The sequence below is a fragment of the Hyaena hyaena genome, unplaced genomic scaffold (assembly GCF_003009895.1).
Source record: "Hyaena hyaena isolate Hyena2069 unplaced genomic scaffold, ASM300989v1 scaffold_640, whole genome shotgun sequence".
NCBI lineage: Eukaryota > Metazoa > Chordata > Mammalia > Carnivora > Hyaenidae > Hyaena > Hyaena hyaena.
In genome coordinates, this window is record NW_024081274.1 from 617383 (window position 1) to 645220 (window position 27838).

The 27838-nt window shown below is 37.9% G+C and overlaps 1 protein-coding gene across 2 annotated transcripts in view; it reads right to left on the minus strand.

Annotated features, from left to right (window-relative positions):
• The window catches only part of KCNIP4 (potassium voltage-gated channel interacting protein 4), a 229161-nt gene that overhangs the window by 117210 nt on the left and 84113 nt on the right, over positions 1–27838 (minus strand). The window contains exon 1 of one of the 2 annotated variants that reach the window (XM_039216595.1): positions 15318–15411. The exons of the other annotated variant lie outside the window; for it this stretch is intronic. The gene's annotated coding sequence lies outside the window, so the exon portion shown is untranslated. Of the gene's footprint in view, positions 1–15317; positions 15412–27838 lie in introns of those variants that run through there. 2 annotated transcript variants of the gene reach the window in all.

Sequence of the window (27838 nt, forward strand, 5' to 3'; positions counted from 1 at the left end):
AAAAGGGCTCTAGGCAGAAAATAGTTACCTTAGAATTGAGGGTTTTTTTTTTTTTTTTAAAGTTTATTTATTTGAGAGGGGGGGATAAAAAGAGAGAGAGAGAGAGCATGATCTAGGGAGGGCCGGATGGGGGGTGGTGGAGAAAATCCCAAGAAGTCTCCATGTTGACAGTGTGGAATCTGAGTGTGGGATCTTAGGACAGGATCCGTGAGATCGTGACCTGAGCAAGATCATGACCTGACCGAAATCAAGAGTCTGACAGTCAACCAACTGAGCCACCTGGTCACCCCAGCACTGAACATGGTTTTGAATCCAGCCCCTTAACTTTGTAAATTTATATTCAAATATAGAGTCTTAGCACCAGTGGTTTTAAGTCAAAGGCCACTGGGCACATTAGCCGCAGATCTAGCTAGGTCAAGACCCTGCTCTCCTTAACTCTCTGTATAGCAATTTGCTGCATGCCTGTCAGTGTCCTAACTCAATAAGAGTGTCCCCATGCTTCTTATACCCACAAGTTTAATATGTTTCTAACTCTACATTGGAAGCAGCTGGGGATAGGAAAGGGGGAGTGCAGACTAAAAGAAGCCCATGAGTCACAGTAATAATACCTAACATTTGACAGCTGGCACTTTGTAGTAAACAAAATTATTTTCACTTTCATTATTATAGCTAAACTTCATGATTACCCTATGCACAAATAATGTCACTCTGATTTTATGGATGAGGAAATCAGTGTTGGAAGAAATGTTGCAAATTACGAAGGACATAGAAATTGAAAGACTGAGGACTTAAACCCAAGTTTAATGACTCTAAAGTCTAGAAGTGACAGCTGATTGCCTGAGAACAGAGGAGGAAACATAAAGTTGGAAAGGCACATAAGCATGTTATAGTAAGTAATAATAAATCAGTCAAGGACTGATTTCCTAATGACCAATTGAGATCTTGGTCATTAGGAAAAGGCTATATTCCCTTTACTTTTTTTTTTCACATATGCAGGTGATACATTTTTAAAATATTAATTTAAAACCTACAGTAAAAGAGTAAAGATGGAGATTTTATGTATTCGTTTGTTTATTTATTTAGGTATAACTGATATGTAACATTATACTAGTTTTAGCTATAGAACTTAATGACTCAACATTTGCTTATTTTGCAAAATGATCACCACAATAAGTCTCATTAACATTCATTATTGGGTATGAACTAGACAGATATAAATTTTATTTACATAAAATATAATGTTCAGTTCAAAAGATGTTATTGGGTTGTGGGTTGCTTTAGTAAGTAGAGAGTAAATAGCTGGAATCTATTATGTAGGGAGTTAAAAAGAGTTTGGGTAAGTTTAGTAATAATAAATTCTTAGGAGGGATGTGTTGGGGCTAATATCAGGGATGCCAGTAACTTTTTGCCACAAAGCATTTATCTGTCATGGTCCTATTTAAAACAGAGCATTAGGAAAACTGAGCAGTGGTCTAGGTTATGTTATGTTCCTTGTAGGTTTAAGCTAGTTTCTTGGTTTAGAGATAGGCCAATTGCTTAGTCCACATGGCATTTATGTGTGACTAAGATATGTTAGTAAAACTCTTTGTGCCTTACATCTGCCATATGTTCAATTGTATAAAGATGAGCATAAAATCTAACCTGATAGTATAGTATAGGGTGACCTTGAGCATTAGATGAGCTGGTATGTGTGACTGGCCACATAGTAAACAATCATAGTATTGTTGTTATTTGTAGTACTATGAGTATTAATGACAGAAACTTCTACTGCCACCCTTACAATAAAAAGAAAAGAGCCTGGGAGCACTCATTCTAACAAATTATTCAGTTCCTCCAATTTTCCCCCTATTTATCAATTCTGAAACTGGATGGTGTGTTTGACCTCTCCTAGCCTCAATTTAAAATCTACAAACTTGGAAAAATATTCATATCAATTTCATAAGGTTGCTTTGAGATATTGTTTGAATTGCTTACTGACATACAGCAATTAATAAAGGGAAGCAATTATGATCATTAATAATTATTGCACACTTACTAGTGAGGCATTGTTCTAGAATCTTCAGGAGTGAGGGGCCTGTTATTATACTTCCTGAGTTTGAATCCCTTTGCTGACTCCTGTTAGCTCTGTGACCTTGGGCAAAGAGCCTTAGCCTCTCTATGCCTCAATTCCTTCATCCATAAAGGAGGACAATAATAGGACTTACTGCAAAGAAGATTTGATTTGCAATCAAGAGATTGAAATAAAATAATGTGTAGAAAGCATTTAAAATAGACCTTTTAGGTGACCTTGGGTGGTTCCGTTGATTAAGCATCTGACTTTGGCTCAGGTCATGATCTTGGGTTCCATGAGTTTGAGCCTTGCGTTGGGCTCTGTGCTGACAGCTCAGAGCCTGGAGCCTGCTTCGGCTTCTGTGTCTCCCTCTCTCTCTGCCTCTACCCCACTCACACTGTCTTTCTCAAAAATAAATAAACATCTAAAAAATTTAAAAATATGTAAATAAAATAGACTTTGTACACTCTTCCAGTTTGGTATGGACAAAGGAATAAGGGCCAGTTTTGGGAATGGAATTTGAGACAATAGTCTATCTTTACTGGCTGTCATTTCTCCCCACATAGCTTATGACATCATATCTTGGACAATTTGCTATACTCTGAGCAAAGCCTGCATTGTCAACTTTATTCCTCTAGCTTGAACCATCTCTTTCTACATGAATTTGCCTTTCTTCTCCTCTTCTCCCTTTATTTTCTTTAAGGCTCATTGCAATGTGGATGAGGCTTTCCAGAGCAGAGGCATTCTCAGATTTCCATGCAGCATGCATAGTTGTCTATTGTCAGCTCTAATTGCTTTATATATCATTGACCTGCTTGGATATCTGTCATTTTTTCTGTGATGTGACCATGTGGAGACAAGAGATCTGTCTCCGTTACCTTGTTACTACTAATGCCTAGAATAGTTCTGGATATTAGAGACAATTTGTTCACTCATTCACTCAATTATTTATTGAGTGCTTATTATGAGCCAGGTGCATTGTTCAAGGCACTATGAACACTAGAATGACCACCACCACCACCACCAAAAACAACAACAAAATCCTTGCTCACATAGACCTTAAGTCTAATGGAAGAGTCACTAATTGGACATTCAAGTGGAGTTGTCAGCTGACTGGATGGATCTATGGGTCTGGAGTTGAGAATCACAATATGGGCTAAAGATGTAAATGTCAGAGTCATTACCATATAAATCATACAGAAAACCCTGAAACTCAGTGATATCACTAGGGAGTAAATATCAACCAAAAAAAGTAACTCTATCTCCTACTGAATGAACAATAACTAAAGATTAAATATTATAATGCATATAAAAGACTTGCATAGCATAAGGTGCATCATAGGAATCTACATGCATGCGTTCTGTTATTATGATGATAATTTTGCCACTGACCCTTCTAACATCTGCTCACCTAAAGTGTTCATTAATTTTGCACTGTCACTGAGAGAAATTAAATGTGATTTTATAACTTCCAGGAACACTCACTGGAGAATGCCTACCTTCAAGCAGATTCAGAGAACACTACAATGTACCATGGAATGAATTGCTTTTCTACCCAAGACTCAAACTCTTTGCTGAAAGGTGAATAAGTTCTCCTGCCTGTTTAACCGCAGGACTTGTTTGTTTTTTTTTTTTTTTTTTGTCTTTTCTGGGAGCATGGAAGCAAAGATGGACCAATGTTTCTGTAAAGTACTTCTGCCTATCACACTTGCTGCTCTATATCCCCTGGCAAAAGGCAATTTGAAAGTAAGAAAGTTAAACTTTAACCTGCAATCTAAGCGGACAGCATAGCGATTCTCTGTATTTTACAGACCTGGTGGAGTGTAAAATTGAGTCTGCTTGAAGTGTTAGGCTCTCATTTCACTTTTTAAAGGAAACTGGCAGAAACTGGCATTGACTGGACTCATGTTCAGCCCAAATATTACTTCTTAGGTCAACATTATTTGAAAATAGATATTTATAACTCCTATTTGAAAGTGCATGAGTCACCAATCCTAAAATTATTAATAAACGAAAAAATAGAGAAGACTTTTGTTTATCTAAACTTCTATGTGACTTTTTATGAGTAGTTATCGCTCTACCCCTTTGGCCCAAATTAATAGTAAGAAAATAGAAAAAAACCCTGGCAAGCAAAAGACTTAATCATATAAGTAACCTGGAAAGAAAAGATACATCAGTTAAAAATAAAGCTTGTTTCAAGAATGGCTTTTGTTCTTCAGACACGGTAAGCCAACCTGTCTAAAATAAAATCATCATCTTAACCCACTTTTGTGACCTTCTCTGTCCTTCATCTTGCTAATGCCCCCATTTTCCTTTTGGCAGAATCACTTTGCCTTTTTCCTGTCTGAACTCAATGGTACCAACTGTTTCCCAGTGTGTCCAATTGTATCTTCATCATGTGTCTCACATCGATCCTCTCCCTTTCACAACCAATTTTTAGTAATTTTTCCTTATTTGTGTATAGTAGACACATTGTGTCACATAAGTTTCAGGTATACAACACAATGATTTGACAAGTTCATATATTATGCTGTGTTCACCACAACTATAGCTACCATCTGCCACTATACAAAGCTATTACAGTATTGTTGACTATATTCCTTATGCTGTGCCCTTTATTCCTGTGACTTATCCTTTCCATAATTTCATATCTGGAAGCCTGTGTCTCTCACTCCCCTTAGCCCATTTGGCTAATCCTCTCCCACTCCACTTCTCAAAATAAGTGCACTCCTTAATCCCCATCACCTATTTCACCCATCTCCTCACCCCCTCCCCTCTGTTATACACCAGTGTGTTCCCTATAGTTAAGAATCCATTTCTTGTTTTGCCTCCTATCATTTTTTTTGTACCCTATGGTTGTTTGTGTTTTTTTCTTAATTTCTACATAAGTATGAAATCATATGGCCTTTGTCTTTATCTGACTGACTTATTTCACTTAGCATTAATACTCTCTAGCTCCATCCAAGTTGTTGGAAATGGTAAGATTTCATTTTTATGGCTGAAAAATATTCCATTTTGTGTTTATCTATATCCATATATCTCTATCTCTATATCTGTATCTGTCTTTTTTTGAAATGTCTATTTGTTTTTGAGAGAGAGAGAGAACACACAAATGGTGAAGGGGCAGAGAGGGGGAGACAGAATCTCAAGCAGGCTCCCAATGTGGGGCTCAAACTCATGAACCACAAGATCATGACCTGAGCCAAAATCAAGAGTCAGACACTTAACCAACTGAGCCATCCCGGTGCCCTTATCTATCTATCTATCTATCTATCTATCTATCTATCTATCTATCTCTATATTTATATCTATGTCTATACCTATATCTATATTATCTATATCTATAGTATATCTATATCTATCAATACCACATCTTCTTTACTCATTCATCTGTTGATGAACACTTGGGCTGCTTCCACAGTTTGGCTATTATAGATAAGGCTTCTATAAACATTGGATGCATGTTTCCCTCTGAATTAGTATTTGTTTTAGATTCCATATGAGTTAAAATGTGTAATATTTGTCTTTCTTTATTTGACTTCTTTCAATTAGCATAATACCCTCTAGGTCCGTCCATGTTGTTGCAAATGACATGATCTAACTCTTTTTTATGACTGCATAATATTCATATGTATATATGAATATATATTTGAATATAGGATTTGAATCAAATGGGCTAGTCCCAGAGTTTCCACTTTTAACTTCTTAACACTAATACCTTTCTTATATTATCTCTCACAGCATTTACCTTCATTCATTGTATCTGAGTGATGTCTATACTTATTTGTTTATGTCAGTGCAATGTCATTCTTCAGAGGAAGTGATCTATATGCTTTCCTGTTCCTAGAATTATTACTTTTCAAATAGTGCTCAACAAATGTACCATATTGACATGAAATGTGCTAAACCAGCTGTCCTGGGACTCCTGTCTCTGCCTCTTATACTAAGAGTCATTCATGGCTTAATGAAGATTCTTGGTAAATATATGATGGACCAGGAAAAGAATGCTCATCTTTCCAAATGTCACTAAATACCTATGTGACTTTGGATAAGCCACTTAATCTTTCCATATTTTAATTTGCTAAATGGAGAGTATACCCTTGTATTCTCCCAGGAGTTTAATGAGGATAAAATGAGATAATCAGGATAAAGAATTTTAGAAACCATTAAAGACCATAAAAAAGACAGAGACAGGTGTACCTGGGTGGCTCAGTCAGTTAAGCATCGAACTGCTTGGCTCAAGTCATGATCTCACAGCTCATGGGTTTTAACCCCAGGTCGGGCTCTGTGTTGACAGCTCAGAGCCTGGAGCCTATTTCAGATTATGTGCATCTCGCTCTCTCTCTCTGCCCCCTTCCCAACTCATGCTCTGTCTCTCTTTCTCTCTCTCTCTAAAACAAACATAAAAAAAAAAGGAACAAATATTCAGATTAGTAAAACACATAGTTTACAGCGAGTAAATGGTAATGCCAACTGGTAAGAAATCTGGGTTACATGGAGTTTCCAACGTTTCCCATGTCCTACTTCTTATATGTAGTAAAGTGCCATGAAAGGAGGAAAGTTTATGCTAGCTTTGAAGCATCCACCGTTTGTCATAGACAGGAATAAGACGTGCTATCTCATTGGCTCCTGCAATGCCAGATCTGGAAGGAAGCACCCAGTCTGCTTCTCCTTTGTAGACAGTGAGACTAGGGTCCAGAGAGGGGAAAGAACTCATTCAAGGGGCTACCACCATTTCTCTGGGCAATGTGGGGTGCACAAGGCTTGACTTACGTTGAGTAGGTAAGTGGGGAAAAAATCCTCTAAAACCAATCAAAACATTGAACATAACTAGAGAACTGGTAAAGTATAGACACTGGAGCTCAACTTCTGGGTCAATCTTTTAACCTGCCCCCACACTGGTAACATGATTCTCAGCCCTCATTTTTCTTTCTGTAAAATGGGAATAAAGGGAGTTTATCTTTTAAGACTATTTTAGGACACAATGAGTTAAGCTGTGCAATGCACTTTGAACTGTACCAACCACATAGTAAATACTAGATGCTTGTTAAATAAATAAAAATAACATGTGAGTATTTGAACATAACATTTTTAGGGCTCATATGTATAACAAAATTAAGGGACCTTGCTTTCTGCTGGCAATTTAAGTTTACAAAACTTCAAGACTTATACTTTTATTCCTCCCAAAATTTTCCCAACTATATGCCCAGTCAGAGCTTTTACCTAAAGTCACTAAAGAATTAGAATGAGGTTAATTAAATGTCAGAAAGTTAAACATTTTTAAAATTTTTTCTGGAAGTTACTGTTATATTTTTAATTGGCAGCATGTTAGCAGTTTAAGTCACTTTTTGAAAACAAATCCTCCAACAGCCAAGTGCTGATGGTTTCTCTGCCAAGAGAGACATCTAAAACTTTCCATGATCATCAATATGCTACCAGGCAAAACAAAACACTGAAATGTTGTGCTGTATTTGATATAAGTGCAAGTGCAAGTTAGGAAATGATGTTTTGCAATTATGCAAGGTAATGTGCTGATTTTGGCTTCTGGGTTATGAGTAGTCTAGCCCCACAATTATTTTGTTGCATCCACTCTCCTGTGTTTGTTCAAATCAACAACAAAAGCCCCTGGAATGAAGCTTTCATTTAGTGAATCAGTTACTTTGATTGGATGGGGTTTCCCAGATTTACTGGGGAAATATTATAAAACAAACTTAAATAAAAACATGTATATAAATATAAACACATAAAATCAAGTGCTTAATATTTTATCTTTTACATTAGTTCTTGATTATTGTCTACTAAGTAATCTTTTGATCACCATAATGTCTTTTAGTAAATAGGGAAAATGGCTACTTTATAAAAACAAAACCAGGGCATAGAGAGAAAAAGTGAATTACTCAGAGTTATCTGATATGGAGATACAGAAATACAGTTAAAAACCTGACAGCTTTTTTTTTTTTTTTTAAAGGAAAAAGCATTTGTGCTCACCTAGAGTGTAGGAGCTAGGGATTTCTTGATACTAAACCATTCATGAAATAGCTAGTTGAACTCCTTAAACCTATAACTGTCTATTCAATATCAGCTTAAATTTATCAGTCAGTTGTCAGCCTATCATGGAATTGGGAACAAAACTCCCAAGAAGAGCAGCATGACTGACTCAGAATTTCTACTGATCCTGTAGATCACCGATCCCTGGATTCCAGGTATATAGAGTCTGGAGAATCTCCATTTGGCCTCTGGAGCCACTCTCTACCCTTCTACATGCTGTTCTAGGTCCAGGAGACTGCCCTTTATGGATATTATCTCAACTCCTTACCCTTTGGCCACAGGTAAGCTCCAATAGGAGATCAAGGAGGAGGAAAAAGGAGATTATGATATTCATTCCTTGGGATCCCTCCTTGGTGGAGGGTGGGCTGTGGTGGCTGTTTTCCTCTTCCAAGGGCCAGAATCCCTATTGTGAAACCCTCTCTGCTAATTATAGCTGTAGTAATGGCTTTCAGTGCAGAAATGATAATTTCACTCCTACTAGACTTGGGTGTTTCACCAGCCTTTTTGGGTCATACTTGAACCTTTGCAAATAATCCCTTCACTAAATTCCCCTTGAAGGCCTTATTATAGTGTGCCTTGTGTTTCCTGCCTGGACCTTGACTGATACCAAATCACAGAATTTCAGTGTTGGAAAGTACTGGATTTGAGTCAAGTTTCTCATCTTAGATTTCTTTGATAGCTCTGTTATTTTGAGTAAACCCCTTTCTGTAGATCTCGGTTTTCTCATATATAAAATAGGCTATACTCCTTGTAAGAGGCTATTGTTGTTATTGTTTTTATAACAGGTTGACTACTTATATAAATATGATGAACTTTTGCTTAGACAGAAATTTCCCTTCACTCTCTCCTTGAATTTTTTTTAAGTAAGAGTTCTTTTATTGATATGAAAGTCCTGTATCTTGCAGTCATTCAATAAGTGCATCTGTATCATTGGACTAAGGATTTGGGGTGTGGGTTTATTCCAACTTCTCAGTTATAGATTTTTCACAAGTCATTATAACCTTTTCAGGACACTGTTGCCTCGATTTTGAAATGGCGGTGTAGGCCCTAACTTCATGGATGCAGAGGATCAGACCTAATGTTTTCCCATCATTCCCTTCCTATTTGAAGATTTGTAATTCAGAGTAGGAAACCAAACTATAATTATGCACCTAAAGGGGCTTCCACAATCAATATCAGTGGTGGATGGCATAGCTCAGCTTGATAAAGTGATGAAGACAGCAGGCTCTGGAGTCAGAATCCCAGCTCTGTTGATTAGAAAAATTAGCTAACTTCTCTGTGCCTCAGTTTTATCAACCATTAGAAGAAAATAGTGCATCAGAGGGAAATAGTACATCTCCTTCAGAAGGTAACTGAGACTGTCAACTGAGTTAATACTTGTATATTCATACTCGTGATATTTCATGTACTAAGTACTTTGCATGAATTATCTTGTTTCATCCCACAACAACCCATTTCTCTGATTATCACAATGGTTTTTCTTCTTGTGTGACAAATGAGCTATGCTCCTTTCATCCTTAGAGCCTTTGCTCTTGCTGGAGCCTCTTCCTTGGAACTTTCCAGACTCTCATGTTGTTGGCCTCCTCTTGTTTTTGGATTTCAAAAGTCACCTCATCACTGAAGCTTTCCCTGACCCAAAGTAGCTCTTCTATCTACATTCCATTTCCATCATTTTGCCACAGGTTTACTTATATTCTAATACACATCACCTTCTAAGATTGTCTTTGTTTTTGGGTTTATCATCTTTCTTTCTGTATAAGCTCCATGAAGGCAGTGAACTAATTATGTCTTAAGCCCCCAATGTAAAGACAGTCCCTAGAATTGTGCTGGCAAAACATGGTCTCTCAAAAAAAATAATAATGTGAAATGAATGACCAAGGAAGGAAACTAAGGGACCAAATAATTTAATTAAATAACTCCAGCCATTTTTGTTAGTAGAAGGCACAACAAGAATTCATATGCATGCCAGGATGATGTTGAAGCCCACCCTGCGTCCATCTGCCTCTTTCAGGGATAATCCCTCTTTCAGGAAGGGATAATGAGGATCTGAACAAGAGCCCTAGCACAAGATAGAAGTACATTTAAAAGATATTTCACAGAAAAATTGGCCTGACTTTAGTGACTAGTAAGATGGTGGGTGGGGAGGATAAGTGGGGAAAAAAAACCAACTGATTTTAATTTCAGCAAATGGACAGCTCCCAATGAATGATCTAAGAAAGTCGAGGAGGGGAACTGAGTGCAGGTGATCAGGCTACCAATATCTGGCTGGGGCTTTTATCTGCATCCAGAGATGGGTGCTCAAAGAACAGTGGACAATTTGGCTTGAAATTGGGCACAGGGGCCAAAACTTGACAGCTAATCCTTAACGCACAGCCCACGTGTCCCCAGCCTCAGTCCCTGTCCTATTTCTCATTGTTGCTGGGGAGTTGTTAGTGTCAGGAGGAAGACCTTTCAATTATGTCTGCTACTCCTTCGCAACCAGCAGTCGGATGCTCTGCTGGGGGCCACTGCATGGATCTGCCACCTCCTTTTCAGAGACATGTTTGCTGTTCCCCAAAATCTTTCCAAAGCTTAGAAGTTGATATCTGCCTGACAATCTCAAACATCAAAGTCAAGATGTGTGTTTTCGCACAAAAAGCTTGGGGCTTATTTTTTTTTGCCTTTTGTTAAAGATGCTTGATTTTCAAAAATTTACTAAGGCCTATAATAATATTTTGTGTAGAAACTCTTTGCCACGTGCTACGTCTTTTACTGTTTTCATTTGAGGAGCAAACAGCAGAACATATATTTCACATATTTGTGAAATACACATATAAAATGTGTATAGTTTCCAAACATTGGTGATATTAAATCCATGTAACAACAACAAAATAACCTCAAGAAATAATATGCAGGATGTGTTTAAATATTTAAAAGGCCAACTCAAAAAAAAATTTTCTAATATACATCAGGAAGCTTACATTCACATAATTTAACGCTTTTCTCCAATAATTCCAAAACCCAGGAGAAAGATAATCTAAAAGGCATACACAGATGTATACATAGAGATGTTTATCTCAGTGCTATTTATGTTATGGGATAAAAAGGGAAAAGGGAAAAAATATAAATATCCAGAAGTCAGGGAATGTAGTCAAAGAGAGTATACAGTCACTTTACAATGTAATAATGTGTTGCCATTAAGAATGACATTTATGGTTTTAATAACAAGGTTAATATTTTTGAAAGTGTGGAATGTAAGAGAAGGATAAAAATTTGGTATATATAGATGATATCATTAATGCACACACAGTGGAAAAAAGGTGTTACTTATTATTTGCAGTTACTTCAAGGTAGAGGAATATACTAAGATGAGGAATATGTTGTGTGTGTGTGTATCTTTTATCTTTTTTTTATACTTTCTAAATTTACTGTCATGAACAGGAGTTACTTTTGTGAATCAACCACTCACCCTCCCAGCTCTGAAGAAGGAGGGGAAGAGGAGGAAAGCTGTCCTGTGGAGGAAGGAGCAGGTGCTATAGATCACTCTCAGCCCTTGGACTGGGACCAATATGGCTGGAAGTTAAAAAGGAGGCTGATTTGGGCACAGTGAGGAAGAACGCTCTTCAAAGTTGGTAACCACCAAATGGTTGTCTCCCCAAAGAAGCAGTGTGGCTCCCAATGATGACAGAGGAGTCTGTCTGAGAACCAGGTGTGAGGTGATGTTACAAGTCTTCCTGGACTCTCTTTAAACTCTCAGGTTCTTTGAATAGAGATCCAAGGGCTCCATAACTCATCAGGCCTTTAGGGTTCTTTCTGTAGGGAATTTTTTCTTTTGTTATTTGAATAATATTGCTAAATCTCACCCTCTTGCCATGAGGAACGAAGGCCCTTTCTTACTTGCCTTCGTGGAAAAGAAAATGGAATTTAGAATGAGTATTGGCTCTTTGCTAACTACCTTTCAACCCCTTAGCTTTGAAGGTGCATGGGATGTGATGGCGAATATTCCTTCAGCCACTGTGCAGCTCATTCAAGCCTAGAACTAGCATTGTCAACTCAAACTTCACCATAGGGTTCTCTGTGGTCCAGCATGCAGACATTTGGTACCCATGCTTTTCCTCCTGGTGGCCTAGGGTCCTCTGCCACTCCAGGCACCTGGCTCTAACTATCTGCCTTGTGTTCTCAGTCATCTTTCCAGTCCTGTGCCCAACTGCTTAGGGTCCGATCATGGATAGGGATCCACTATTACCACCCTTCTGATACAGCAGTGGAATTGTTCTCCTTTCAAAATAATCTACTTCCACATGGTGAAGTTTTCTTGTGACTGGTGGCTAGTGGGGAGAGGGTGACTAGTGGGGAAAGGAGGTATGTCTGCAGAACTTAGGGTCTTAATCCAAGTCTAGCAAGGGTTCAATATCACCCAGTTTTATGAAAACCCCATTTATTTTATTTTACTTTTTTATGTTTATTTTTGAGATAGAGACAGAGACAGAGTGCGAGCAGGGGAGGTGCAGAGAGAGAGGGAGACACAGAATCTGAAGCAGGCTCCAGGCTCTGAGCTGTCAGCACACAGCCTGACGTGGGGCTCAAACTCATGAAGCATGAGATCATGACCTGATCATGATCAGGTCAACCAACTGAATGCCCAAGTGCTCCTGAAAACCCATTTTTATAAAAATATCAGTTTTTAGAATTATTCTGCACATTTTTAAGTATATTTTATATTTATTATTTTTTCCTTTCAAGAAACAAGTTGACTTCTCTTCATGCTTAGTTAAAACTTTCATTCCATCTTCCATGAACATCTGTTTGGGGGCAAGGCTTTACCAGTGACTGGTGCAGGAAGTGTTACTATGGCATGGCAATTTTGTTCTACTGAAGTGAATATTGGAATCCATTTTACAGTTATATTTTACCTGTCTACTATGTACAAATGACTATGTTTTCTGGGAATATCTGGTGAATTGGCAATTTTGATTCCAACTTGACACATGTAAAGCAATGATTCTAATAAACATTTGCTGACAAATAGTGGCAATAAAAGTGTCTGTAGCCTCACTCTTGTGGAGGATTAGGACTTTGGCATTATTCTGGGATTATGGCCTTCTAGGTTGCTGATGACACATTATGTTTTTGTTTGTGAGATGGTGTGTGTAGTGTGTGTAATGAGGGGAAAACAACCAAAGCAACGGATCTCAACCATAATTTAAATGTACATAATTTAAATGTACATCATATTATCACTAATAAAAGTAATTTTGACCTGCCCTTGTTCTCCACAGAATGTTCTAATAGAATAGGGTCTTTTTAAAGCTGTTTCATTTACTCCTGAGATATAGCAGTAAATAAAACAGCAGTATCTGTTTATAAATAAAATCTCAGATACTCCTATATCTCCCAGAACTGGAATAAGAACTGACATATAATACATTTATGTTGAATGAATAAGTGAATTAATTAAATCTTATTATTATGATATATTATGTTTAACCAATGCCAGTGAAATAAATTTTGTTGTTGTTGTTGTTTTATCCTGGGACCTTTGACTGAATGTATTGGGTCATTTGAGGTGCTTTCTATATTTTCTCCATTTGTGTTGTGGAAACTAATGACGTTTTAGGGCATTTGCATTTTTTACATCACTAACTCCATCAGTTCCTATAAAATGCTGCAGCAGGATATAAAGCGAGTCAGTGAAGATAGGGATTATAGCCCCACACCTAGAAAAAGTTTTAGCTTCTTCATACTGTATTTCCTCACTGTCAAAGAATACCACCTCTCTAACAGTTGTTTGATGTTTGAAAAAAAAATTGTGCATGAAAGAATGTTTGTAAACATAGGATATTTTTAAGTGTTTATTATAAATATATATGTCAACTTTACAAAATAAATGAAGTGTTTCTTTTTGGCTACACCCTACTTTCTACTCCTTAAGAATGCCATGAATTGGAGAGAAAGAGAAGATGGAGAGAGTGAAAGTTAGTCTTCTGGGTCAACTCGGCCAGGCTAGGCACCTAGTTATTTACTCAAACATTAATCTCCATATTGCTGTCAAAGTATTTTGCAGACCTGTTTACTGTCTACAGTCAGTTGACTCTAAGTAAAGGAGGTTACCCTAGATAATGTGCGTGGGCTCACCCATTGCTAAACAGCCTTGGGCAAAAATTGAGGTTTCCTGAGGAAGAAGAAATTCTGTGTTGAGACTAAAGCATCAAATCATGTCCGAGTCTCCAGGCTGCCAGCCTCCCCTATGGATTTTGGACATGCCAGCCCATATGTGAACCAATTCTTTAAAATAAACACTTTTAGGGGCACCTAAAACAGTCATGTGTAGCAATTCTTTAAAACAAATGCTTTTAGGAGGCACCTACATGGCTCAGTAGGTAAGCATTCACTTCAGCTCAGGTCATAATCTCTCAATTCATGAGTTTGAGATCCGCGTCAGGCTCTGTGCTGACAGCTTGGAGCCTGGAGCCTCTTTCACATTCTGTGTGTGTGTGTCTCTCTCTGCCCCTCCCCCAGTTACTCGTGTATGTGTTTGTGTGTGTGTGTGTGTGTGTGTGTGTGCGCGCACGTGTGCGAGTGCTCTCTCTCTCTCTCAAAAATAAATAATAATTTTAATAAACACTTCTATATTCATTTTGTGTATATGTGTCTATGTATGTATATGTGTACATATATGTACATGTATGCATGTGTGTATGCGTGGTATATATTGTTTCTGTTTTTTGTCAGAATCCTGACTGACACAGAGAGTGGACCAAAAAAAAAACTTGTGTCTGTGTCAAGGGTTTCCACTGTGTTGTGGTTTTTCTAACTTAGTGATATTTTTGAAGTTTGGCATTATCTCAATGACACACCAAATCCATACACGTGCACAGGAAGTCTACAAGGTAATGCAGGTTCAGGTGTGCTCTGTCAACAAGTCAGGTGATAGGAATCCCAAGAACTGAGTCGACTCCCACTCCGATCAAACACAAATTTCCAAATGTTTTGAAGCCCAGGATCTTGTCACTAACACTGTGCTGCTGTCAGTCTTGCAGGGGGAAAGCGCCTCATGATTGCACAAAAGTCCCCCTGGGTGTTTGGGTAAACGAGAGTACATCAATAGACTTGGTTTTGCATAATATAACACATTGATTTTTTTTTTTCTCTCTTTAGAAGCAGAGAACTGCGGTGCATGCGGACCTACGTGAAGGCAACAAACAGTTCGGAGGGGGAGAAAACAAACAAACAAACTTGCTTTGAACAGCAGGAGACGACGTTTTGGCAGCTGAGCAGGGCAAGAGCTTCAGGAGTCGCTCTTTAATGCTGCGCTTGGTGCTGTTCTGGGCGTAGAGGAAACCTAGAACATAGGCGATCGGTTCTGTTAACACTGTGCAGACGGAAATGGGCACGCCGCACGGCTTGTCACGGCAGGCAGGGAAGGACGCAGACATCCGCTCAGGCAATCACGGGTGGTGGGTTGGGACCCCAGAAGGAAAAAAAAAATCCTTTTTTTCCCTCTGTTGTCATTTTTTAAGTTTTCTTTCCAATACTTTTCTGCTACATTGAAGTGTATGTTGCATTAGCAAGTGGGAATAGAATCTCAAGAGTATGTCTTCCCAGTAGTAAGAGGAAAATTTGCTGGCTTTTTTTTTCTTCTTTTTTTGGCCTTAGATTGGGAAAAGCACGGAAAGAGTTAACTGGATTGAAATTTCTACAAGCAAACCGGTTAAGGGCCAGCGCGTGACAATTTTCTGTTTTCACCGCTCCCCACCTTTGATTACAGAGGAGATAGATGCTCTGCATAAATCATTCACACTGCAATCATGTGTTAGTACCTTTGCCTTCCCTGAAAGTGAGAAAATAAATGTCCTTGATACGCAGCGTCATTACCATAAGCTGACATGCCCAGAGACACAACAGTCCTTCACGTTTTTCACATGTGGACACTAATGGATGGAATTACTCAAGCAGAGTAATTCCAAAAGAAGCAGAGTATGTTCACAAAATGCTAACCCAGGAGCAGACTGAGCAGTGGCTGTGACTTTAGATGGTTGGGGGGAATAAAGGAAAATCTACAGCACTTGGGTAGTCAAGTTGGTAAATGTTTGGAACAACTGTGGCTGTCAGGAGCCACAGCTGCCCAGCTCAGCATTAGCTTGCCCACTCTAAGTGCCCAGAGCCTGAATTTGCATGTTGATGCATATATATTGTCCCTCCTCCAAATTAGTTTAGATGGTGTTGAACATAAAGCAAAACAAGACAATTTAAATCTAGGTTAGACTGTCTTCCAATGGAATTATAGAGTTCTGACCACAAGTCTACTAATTTATTTCCCTTTGGGGATGTTCCACTCCATCATCAGTGGGCACTGGGTAAAAAACTGATAGATCTTTTGTGTGTGGGGGTGACAGTGAAGCAGTAGATACATAAATCATATCATTTCTCTTCTTATCAGCCTTCTAAAGCCTTCACGTTATCATTTGGAGTAAATCACACTTCCTACCATGGACCCCAGTCCCTTCACACACCAGCTCTGAATCTCTCCTTGGTAGGATTTTCCACCTCCCTCTTGCTTTTGACCATCAACTAATAGGTAGGTTGTTCTTCTTGCCTTTGTTGGAACTCACAAAACAATTCTTTCCTCTGCCCTTGACACTTATATGGTGTGAAATGTTTACTTGATATCTCAAGTGCTAATTGATGGCCTTGCATGTAAGAGGAGATCAATAAATGTCTGACAAAAGAGTGAATAAATTTACTTTCAATACCAAAACAAGACCCAATTTCATTTCCTTAATTAGTATCTAAGTAAGCTTTTAAACTTATAAAATAAATCTTATTTACATAAAACGACTTTTTAGGTGGCTTCTTCCTTCTACATTTATAGAGGGACACATCCATCTGAGTGCTCTCTCCTTTGTAAACTTCTTTGGGACATTAGGATTTTGCTTTATTTTAGCATCCCAAGTAGGACATTTGGTTTCTCCTTTATGTGCCATTTCAAACCCCCCTTGCTATCATACATGCAGTCCAGTGGCCCTTCACCAATTTTCAACTCCAATAGGCCCATGCAACCTTTAAAACTCATTTTAAACACACTTGCTTCCAGTAAACTCTCCCTGTTATTTCTTCAACCTTCCTGAAAGAAAGGACTTTTCCATCCTCTGTTCCATCTTCTCTGTTTTTCCTATGCTGGCCCTCTACTGTTCTGGGTATCACATCCTGTTATAGAGTGAGACCCTATTATGATAAGGAATTAGAAACAAAATGTTCTACCGGTTATCGGCAGTAAGAGAGAGACTGTAGTTTTACCTCTTACCCAGCTACTATATTTCAAGTTTGATTTCTTGATGTCCAGCCAAACTCCACAATCATCCCTGAAATTGGCACATGGCAAACACTCAAGAAATATTTGCCAGTTGCTTGATTTCCCTCCTTTCCCTTAGATTCTAATATCTGCCAAGATCACTCTGTGACTGCTGCTTGACCCTCAGGTCTGGGTGTAGGGAGAGAGCTTCCTGCTTTCCAAACATTCACAACTATGAATGGGCACTCCCTGACTCCATCCCAATGTGTGAATTAATGACATTCTTCCTTGGAATATCTTTTGAAATGCTCTTCGGGCTACAAGGTAGATGGGTTGCTGTTTCTAATCAGGAGTCAGACGTCCCAGACCATAGTACCTGTTTTACTATTTCCAGTTGAGTGACCTTGGACAGATTATTAAACTTCTTTGGGTTTCTGTATTTTCTTGGTGAAACAAAAGGATTTATACTAAAGGACCCTGTTTGTAAAAACACAGTTTAAAGATCCCTTTTTGAAGTATATTTAAATAGAAATTGTATATAGTTTGTAACTTATTTCTTTTCCCCTGGTAGATGGATAAATCAACTTTTATTTGACTACAGACACTATTCAAACTCTTTAAGGTCTTTTCCTTTCAAAATAAATAGGAAAATGATTTATCATAAATGTTAAAAATTATATAAAATTTACCAAAATATGTAGAAAACAAATATTTTAATTTAATTTAATTTCCAGTAGAGTAAACATACAGTGTTATATTAATTTCAGGAGTACACTATAGTGATTCAACAATTCCATGTATCACCCAGTGCTCATCACATGTGTACTCCTTAATCTACCTTGTTTTTATAGTATTTTCTTCTCAATGAGAACATTAGCTTCTGTAAGTCAGGATGTAGACATCATAAAACTTCCTCTATCTCCACCCCTTCTCTGCTACAGATCATTCTGCTCTTTTTCCCTTAAAGTGTAATGGTTAAATGTTCAAGCACTGTAGTAAAACAGCCTGGATTCAGATCTCAGTGTTTTATGGCATTGGATAAGGTTACTGAATATCTCTGAATCTCAGTTTCCTCATCAACAGAATAGATTAGTATTAGTATCTACCTCATAAATTTGTTAGAATCTAATGATATAATATATAAAGCATTTAACATAGTGATTGTTCATAATATATTTTCAATAGATGTTAGATACTATTTTTTTTTTCAGTTCTTTGGTTACATAATATTCTCTCCTACCACAGGTCCTTTTCAGGTGCTATTACCTCTAACTGAACTTTTGTTTTACCTCCTTGTGGCTTTGAGATTTCAGTTCAATAATTACTTTCTGAAAAACCCTACATGACACACAAAAGTACATTATAAACAGCTCTGTTACATGCTTCTAGAGTTTCCTATATTTCTACTTCATGGCATTCTCATGAATACAATTAAAACAATTGATGGCACAGTTATATATTTGACAAATGTCCTCCTTACTGCAGTGTAAGACTGAAGATGTCTACTTCCACCATTAGAGAGTAAATGTTGCTGAATGTGTTATCCCACCATAAGCAGCCATAATACTAGTCAAGCCACATGAGGCAACTGTTTTATGTACTGCAAAACAAGCAATGTATAACTGTAGTGCAAGAGAGAAAAGAAATCCAAGAGTTGAGTTCCACAAAAGCCTTGCCTCCCTCTTCCAAGTGGCATGCCCTTTCCATAGTTCAGAGAAGTGGAGATCATGCTTACTGAGATGAGATGGCAGACGTCAGAATTTTGGACTCCCAAAGGGACTGGAATACAGGAGAGGGTATAGGAAAAGAGAGACCCTGGTATGTGGCAGAGGGGAGGATTTGTGTGAAGATTAAATGTGAGTCATTATGATGATTCATTTTATGTTCAACTTGGCTGAGCCAAGAGATGCCCCTATAGCTGGTAAAACATCATTTTTGAGTGTGTCTGTGAGGATGTTTCTGGAAGAAATTAGCATTTGAACTGATAGACTGAGAGAAGAAAATCACCTTTACTAATGCTAGTGATCATCATCCAATAAGATGAAGACTTGAACAGAACAAAAGGCAGAGGAAGGGTGAATTTGTTCTCTGACTCCGTTGGAACGTCCCTCTTTCCCTGCCCCTAGACATTGGGGCCCCTGGTTCTCAGGCCTTTGGGTCTGGACTGGAACCAAACCACCAACCTTCCTGGGCCTCTAGCTTGCAGATGGCAGATTCAGGGACTTCTCAAACTCCATAATTGTGTGAGCCATTCTTTCATAGGAAATCTCTTTCTTTGTATATTTATCTATCTACCTATCTATCTATCTGCAATTGGTTCTGTTTCTCTGAAGAAGCCTGACTAATACAGTCACGAATCGAGGGCTGAGTGGTGCATGCTCAGGATCAGGCGCCACACACTTAGGAGGCAGAAGTTGTTGAATGGCTGAGAATTGAATGGAAATACCGGAAGTCACGTCGTGCCAGGAGATGTTGAAGTTCTGACTTCATTTAAAAAAAAAAAAGGAAAGGGGCGCCTGGGTGGCTTAGTCGGTTAAGCGTCCGACTTTCGCTTAGGTCATGATCTCGCGGTTCGTGGGTTCGAGCCCCGCGTCGGGCTCTGTGCTGACTGCCAGCTCAGAGCCTGGAGCCTGTTTCAGAGTCTGTGACTCCCTCTCTCTCTGACCCTCCCCTGCTCACGTTGTCTCTCTCTCTCTCCTAGAAATAAATAAAACATTAAAAAAAAGAAAAGAAAAGAAAAGAAAGAAAGAAAAATAAAAAGTAAAAGAGAAAAAGGCAAGGAAGGCAGGAAGGAATAAAGCACATTGCTGCATGAAGCACCACAGGTATTGACTGGAGAGCTCAGAGGCGATGTGTTTGCAATAGGGTCATTTCCCAGCATAAAGGCCACACCCCATGACTACATACAAAACTAAAATTGACCTATCCTAACAAATAATAGAACTAAGGTTGGCAAATCCAAAAGGAAGTGCTAGGAACTATGTGCCTTCCAGAAAATACTTGACACACTTTAAAGAACATGCATGACAAAATCCAAACTCCTTACAATGTATTGTAATAATGTCCATCATGCTACCAAAAATGAACAAACATGTAAAGGAGCAGAAGAATGTGACTCATGATCAAGATTTTAAGAAAAACAATCAGTAGAAATAGACACTAGGATGACACAGATGTCAAAATTCATAGAAAATGACATTAACAAAAAAGATGGTCATAATAAGGAAACAGTTGAAAAATTTTGGCAGTGACATTAAAACTATGAAAAGGAACTAAAAGAAGATTCTAAATCTGAGAAGTAAAATATAAAAACTTCTTTAGATGGACTTCACATCAGATGGGGGACAATTGAAGAAAGATTTATGAGCTTGAATAAGATAAAAAGAGACAAATCATCCAATCTGAATAATAGAGAGGAAAAAGGATTAAAAAGTAAATAAGTTATTAGTAACTTGTAAGAAGGTATCAAGTACTGTGACATGAAAAAAATCCAAAAACCAGAGGAAACAGGAGAAAGGAGTTTGAAAAAGAGTGGCTCAAATATTCCAAATTTAGTTACAATGTACAGATCCAAGAAACTTATTGAACCACAATCAAGATAAATACAAGGTGAATCATGCATAGGCATACCATTGTCAAATGGGTAAAAAAAAGAAAAGAAAAGAAAAGAAAAGAAAAAAAACTTTAAAAAACCTCTCAAACCTAGAAAAGGACATATTACATACAGAGGTACAATAATATATGAGAATATTTTCTCATCAGAAACAATAAAAGCCAGAAAACAATGTAATAAGTGCTGAGGGCATACAAGGACTTTAAACTGAGAATTCAATAATCAGTGAAAATAATTTTTTTAAAAGGACAGTGAAATAAAGGCATTTTCAGATAAACTAAAGAGGATAAAAATCATAGCTACCAGAACTGCATTACCAGAAGTACTGAAGGAATTTCTTCAGGCTTAAAGGAAATGACATGGTATGAAGATCTACAGGTAGAATTAAGTAAAGAGCAAAATAAAGTGAAAAAACTGAAAATATGTGAATAAGTATAAAATATTGTCTTATTTCCTCTTATTTCCTTTGTTTAAAACACAAATAAGTATTGTGGAGTTAATTACATATGTTGATATAAAATTTCTGACAATAGCATGAGAGATAGGGGAAGGTAAATGAAATTTTTACTGATAGTACATTTTACACTGAGTGGTACAATATTAATGCTAAGTAGTCTGATGAAGTGAGGGAGACATATTACATCTCTGGATGCTAGGGAAACAAGCAAATAATAGTAAAAGGAAGTGCAGTTAAAAAGCCAATTGAGGAATTAAAATGGAATACCAAAAATATTCAGTTACCCCCAAAGAAGTCAGGGACAGAGGAACCAAAAAGCATAGAGATCAAAATATTACAGCGGAATATATTCAACCATATCATGAAATCAGAAACCAAGTCCGTCTTATCTACTATTATATCCTAATTACTTTGCATAATGCTTGTTATATAAAAAGTGTTTAATCAATATCTGCTGAAAGCATAAAGCAGACTATATATGTTATATGATGGTCTCAAACAGATTAGTTACATGTCTATACTTAGCAGATGCACTTAAAATCTGCATGGTGTATTTCCTCACAGTGTGGGAAGTCTCTTTCCCACACTCTAAATGAACATCTGTGTATGAAGGGACTCTGCTAAGGACAATTCTGACCACATTCCCCAGTCAATAGCACTAAAAGTAAAATAAGGGTGAAGGTAGGTCATCCAGCAGAGAGCCTTAGTATGCAACACATTTTGTCACCATAAACACTCTTTGATAGATTAAAAACCTTACATCACATAAATATTTATTCATTTATTTAAAAAGCATTTATCATGGCACTTATGTTATAAACATTTAAGTAATGCTTACTGTAGATCTGTGGATATACATCTGTGGATACAAGAAGTCCCTGCTCTCCAGAGTCTAACCGTCTACATCAATTGTAACACCTCTTGCATTGCATGATTCATTTGTCAGTTTCTTTCACTAAATCTCAAATGCACTGAAGAGAGAATTCTGTTCATTCATTAATTCATTTATTCAGAAATCATGTATTAAGTGCCTACAATGTGCCAGACACTGTTCTGGGTGCTGGGGATAATGTAGTGAATAAAACAGACAAAAATTCCCACATTTTTCATCCTACATTATGGTCAGGGAAAAATAATAAACAAAAATAAATAGCAAAATATAAAGTTTGTCAGATAGAAAGCAGAGAGTTCTGTTGGTGAATGGGGTGGGAGGTGGTTGCGAAAACCTAGTACTTTTCGATGTGGGGGCCAAGGAAGGGTTCAGTGGAGTGATAGTTGAGCAAACATATATAATGAGATGAGAACATTTCTTCCTCTGTTTTGATTACTAGCATTATCGGTAACTAGTAATGTATTACACATATTAGGCACTAATATATATTTGTTGAGTGATTAATTTTATTCACTAATTTATTCAATTAATACTTATAGGCACCTACAATGGACAGATTAATAGCTTGAATTAATTGCTTATATAAACCTCTGAGTCCCATGATCTATTCATAAATTCATTGCCTTAGAAATCAAAATTAAGTCAACTCCCTAATCCTTGCACTGAGAAATTAGACCCAACTGGAGTTCAAGCACTTCAAAAATCCTGAAACAAAGTAATACAGAAAGAATAAAAAGTAAGTGTGCAAATAAATAGGCCACTTCAAACTGTGATATAACTGAATGAAAACGCATTCATTATTCCCAGGGGGAAAGGTTTCATCTTACAAAGCTTGACATTACTGAAAATCAATCAGCCCAGTATCATGCTGGTTGCCCCATATTGGTGACCCTCCAGATTTCAGGAGTGTGGTCATTTTTCACTGACTGCTTTTCCTGTTCCACAAAAAATACCATTACATGTAACTGTCAGGTTTCAGCGGTGAGTGATGGCCCATGAATTATGAATTCAACAAGTAATGATGATGGTAATTTCACAATGAGAATTATGCTTATCTTTCTTCTTTCTGTAACAAAAATGAATATTTTCTGTGGCTTTGCACTGGAATAAAGGTTCCTACTCCATAATTCATGGCCCTGTTCGGCTTCTATCTTGTGCTTTTGAGTGATGGACAATATTTTCCTTCCTAGATCCTTAGCCTGTGGATGTTGGCTGAAGGAAAATAGCTAACGGTGTTTCCATAGACACGGTGTCTTCCCAGGAATCAAGGGCTACGACCCTAGGAGTCCCAGTGGTACTGTGATCCCATCTGTGTCTCCCTCCTCTGAATCAGTGACAAGCCAATGTATGACCAGTGACTGGATGTTGAGGCTGGGGACTATATTCTTGACGAGCTGCAACTGTGAACTATTCTGCCAGTGTGCTTATTTTTTTAAATAAACTATTTTTAAATAAGTTATTTTTAAAGCAGCTCATGAATACACATGCACACAGTTCATTTTGTATGTGTCCAAGTTTATTCCTGAAAAAGCAGGGCCCAGATAATTTGGGGTTCATGCTCTGGTGATAAGTCTTACTGAAAATTGCTGCCATCCATACCGATTATTCCTGATCCCACAGTCAGCCACGAATGTAATTGTTCACCTTTAAGAAGGGCAGCAGCAGGGTTAATGACTGAAAATAAGGAGGAAATATCTACATTTAATTTAAAACTTTATGACTTTTGGAAGCAGAGCACTGACCTTCTTAATGGACCTGTTTTTTGTTTTGTTTTGTTTTTTTCCCCATGACTGTAACAGAGTTACTTTTATCTATCAGTTAATCCAGAAGAAGGATGCTAGAAGATGCCTGAACTTGCTGGAAATAACATACAGAATCTAAATGCAAATAGAGTAAATTTGACTCTATTTAGAGCTGCTACTTAAAGACACCTGTTTCTCATAAAACGAATGCCAATCTGTCAGCTTTTTGGGGTCTCTCCTGTGTCTCTCTCTGCTTCTGTTTTCCCGAGCTCTCTCTCTCTTTCTCTTCCTTAGCTTTGGTCACTTTCTTAACCTCTCTGTCTCCCTCTCACTCTCTATCTCTGTGCTTCTCTATCTCCAGGTTACTCTCTCTTCATCCTTCAATGTCTCTAATTGCATCTCCTTTATCTTTCTCTGCTCTATCTCTGTCTGTCTCTCTGCTTCTGACTCAGTCTGTCTCCCAGTCAAGGCAGGGTCCCATTGAATCTTTACCTTTGTGTCAACTGCATGCCTCATGAAACATTTAGAGAAAGCTTTAGCTCAGACAGGATAATTATTGTGCATTATTGTTAGTCAAATATTGGTAAACAACTGGATGGTCAAGAGCTACAATGCTTTCTTTTCTTTTTAAGTTTATTTATTTTGAGAAAAAGAGAGAAAGCCGGGGAAGAACAGAGAGAAAAGAGAGAGAGAGAATCCCGAGCAAGCACAGCCTGACACTGGGCTCCATCTCACCACACATGAGATCATGACTCAAGTAAAGATCAAGAGTCAGGTGCTTAACTGACTGAGCCACGCATGTGCTCTGAGCTGTGGTGTTTCCTAAACCAGTAATAAGTGCTTATGGCTGTCCACATGACTGTCCCACTCTCTTGGCAGAACTAGTCAGAGAATACTAGCAGAGAACAACAACATGGAAACGGTGTCAGTTTCCTTTGGGTTCCTTTAAAATTCACCACTGAAACCCAATTTTCCTTTGTTCCTCTGCACAAATTACCAAAACTGCTTATACGGTGAGATCTTTTGTGTGGGCATTGGGAAATGAACTGGAATTCTCTATAAGGAGGGTTTGCTCAGAACAGTGCCAATTTATGACAATGGTCCTAACATCCCATCTGTTAGCAACCCCTCTTCATGTCCAAAGTGTTCCAATTTAAGATGACAAATTATATTAGCAACAACCAGTGAGGTCTGTTCCCGTTGAATAATGTGCAGTTATTGACAAAATGGCCACTTCATTACACAGTAAACAATGTAAATATGCAACTTCGTTTTAAAAATCGTATTTTTAAAATAGCTATAATTAGCAGGAAAAATGAAACAGGGATCTAAAATGAAATTTTGTGTATACAATGCAATCTTATTGTAATATTGAATAGTATTTTTCAGCTTTCAGACAGAAGAAAATACTGTCATTTATGACAACATGGAGAAACCTTGAGGACATCAGGCTAAGTGAAACAAGCTTGTCACAGAAGGACAAAAACTGCATGATTTCTGTCTATAAAATAGTCAGATTCAAAGCTGAAAGAAGAACGGTGGTTGCCAGCAGCCAGGAGAAGGTGGAAACGGAGATTTTCGATAGGTATAAAGTTTCAGTTGTGCTAAAGGAGTAACTTCTGGAGACGTGCCGTGTGACACAGTGTCTCTGGTTACAATACGGCAGTGTGCGTTTAGTGATTTGCTAAGGGGTAGATCTCGTGTTAAGTATTCTTGCCAACATAAAAAATGTAAACAACTTGGGACAAATTAATTGTAACATTTGTAGTGGAAAGACTTACCGCTTTGGAATCTGAAAAAACTAGTTTGAATCTAAGCCCTGCCACTTTTGTTTCTGAGGCTTAGGATCAGTAACCTAACCTCAATGAGCCTCTTTGATCTCACCTGCATCATGAGAAGAATGATGCCAGGATTAACAATAAAACAGGAAAGTTCTCTAAATTTCACTTGAACGTGATCTTGCCCTTAGCAAAGAAGGAGATAAGTGATGCCTAAAATGCAGTGTTCTAACACAACAAGAAGGACTTGCTATGTGCCAAGCACTTTACAGGCATTGTATCATTTAACCTCCACAAGAACTCCACGTGGCAGATAATACAATAATACGATAGCCAAATGACAGCCAAGGGAGTGAACGGTAGGGAGGTGCGTGAAGATTTCAGTGGCAGGCCCAGGGTGTGAGCACACGTCCATCTGTCTGAATCTGAGTCCGACATTCTGACCTCTTTACTACACTAATAATGGCTCTAATAAATCTTTGGACTACTTCACTTATTGGTCTAACTGTATAACCTTCAGCTATAGCATATCTGTTTCACTTTGTGGAACATTTTTTATTTCCTTCCCCGTGCCCTCAGTTAGGCTTCTTAAATCATCCCATCTTGAATATAGGACCGAAAACTTGGTGACCTATCTTCCTTTACTAGAAATGCTGCCTCTAATTCTACTTGCTGTAGGACATCTATCAAATTCCTTGTGGTATTAAAAAATAATAATGGAGTTGAAGAGAAAGCTGCACTAGGAGATCCAATTTCTTCATCTGAAAAATGGGGCTAACAATATGTGACACTTACTAATCTCAAGGAAGTTAGGGGATGGATGAAGTAATTGGTTCTTCAAAAGCTTTCAAATGCTAGAAGAAAAAAACATATAATCCATTATAACTTCCAATGTGAAACCTACTTTCCTATTCTTCTGGGTCACTGTATTTAATCTTCTTTCAAAACTGCATTTATTCCATAAAATTATTTGTTCATTCATCCAACCAATAGATATTTATTGAATATATTATAAGGCAGACCTTATGTTAGGTACTTGGAATGATAATCAGATACGATATGCATTAAAGCTCAGGTGTTTACAATTTTATGAAGACCAATTAATTGGCCCTGGCTACTCATTAGAACCACCAGAGTGGCTTAAAAAATTAGCTATGCCTGATCACTTCTGATCAAGTGAATCAGATAACTCAAATGGGGCATATGAAAGAGGCTATATGAAGAGGGGGGCAAAGATTGGGTTAATGCAGCTACAAGCCAAGGAAGGCTAGTGATTGCCATCAACCACCAGGAACTAAAAGATAGGCATGAAATAGATTCTTCCTCAGGAGCTCCGGGAGAAACCACATTTGCTACACCTTAATTTCAGACTTTTGTTTTCCTAAACTGTGAGAGAAGACATTTTTGTTATTTATTGTAATTTTTTTTTTGAGAGAGAGGTAGAGGGCACAAGTGAGAGAGGGGGAGAGAGAGAGAGAGAGAGAGAGGGAGAGAGAGAGAGAGAGGGAAGAGGGGCTCACCCAGGGCTTGTGTTTTACCTGAAGTGGGTCTCAAGCTCACCCAATGTGGAACTTAAACTCACGAATTATGAGATCATGACCTTAGCTGAAGTCAGAGGTTTAATGACTGAGCCACCCAGGTGTCTTCATTATTTGTAGTAGTTAATTACAGAAGTCAAAAGAAACTAATACAGAAGTTAATTAACAAATCTTCAAGAATGTCAGAAAAAATCAAATGGTATCATGGCCACATGGTCGTCCTCTACTTAGAGTAGAACACTTCTTTGGATATGGAGTTCTTCAAAATCTAAGACATGGTGCTGTCCTTATGATACCTTCTTGATAGTACTGAGATGTTTTTGCAGCTTTCCACTAAGCATATTTATTCTAGGTGAATTAATTTATGACACGCCACGATTAAGTGGATTTATCCCACTTGGAGATGACATGTTCTATATTCTGCAGTTAGGGTTATGGTGAATCTCTGT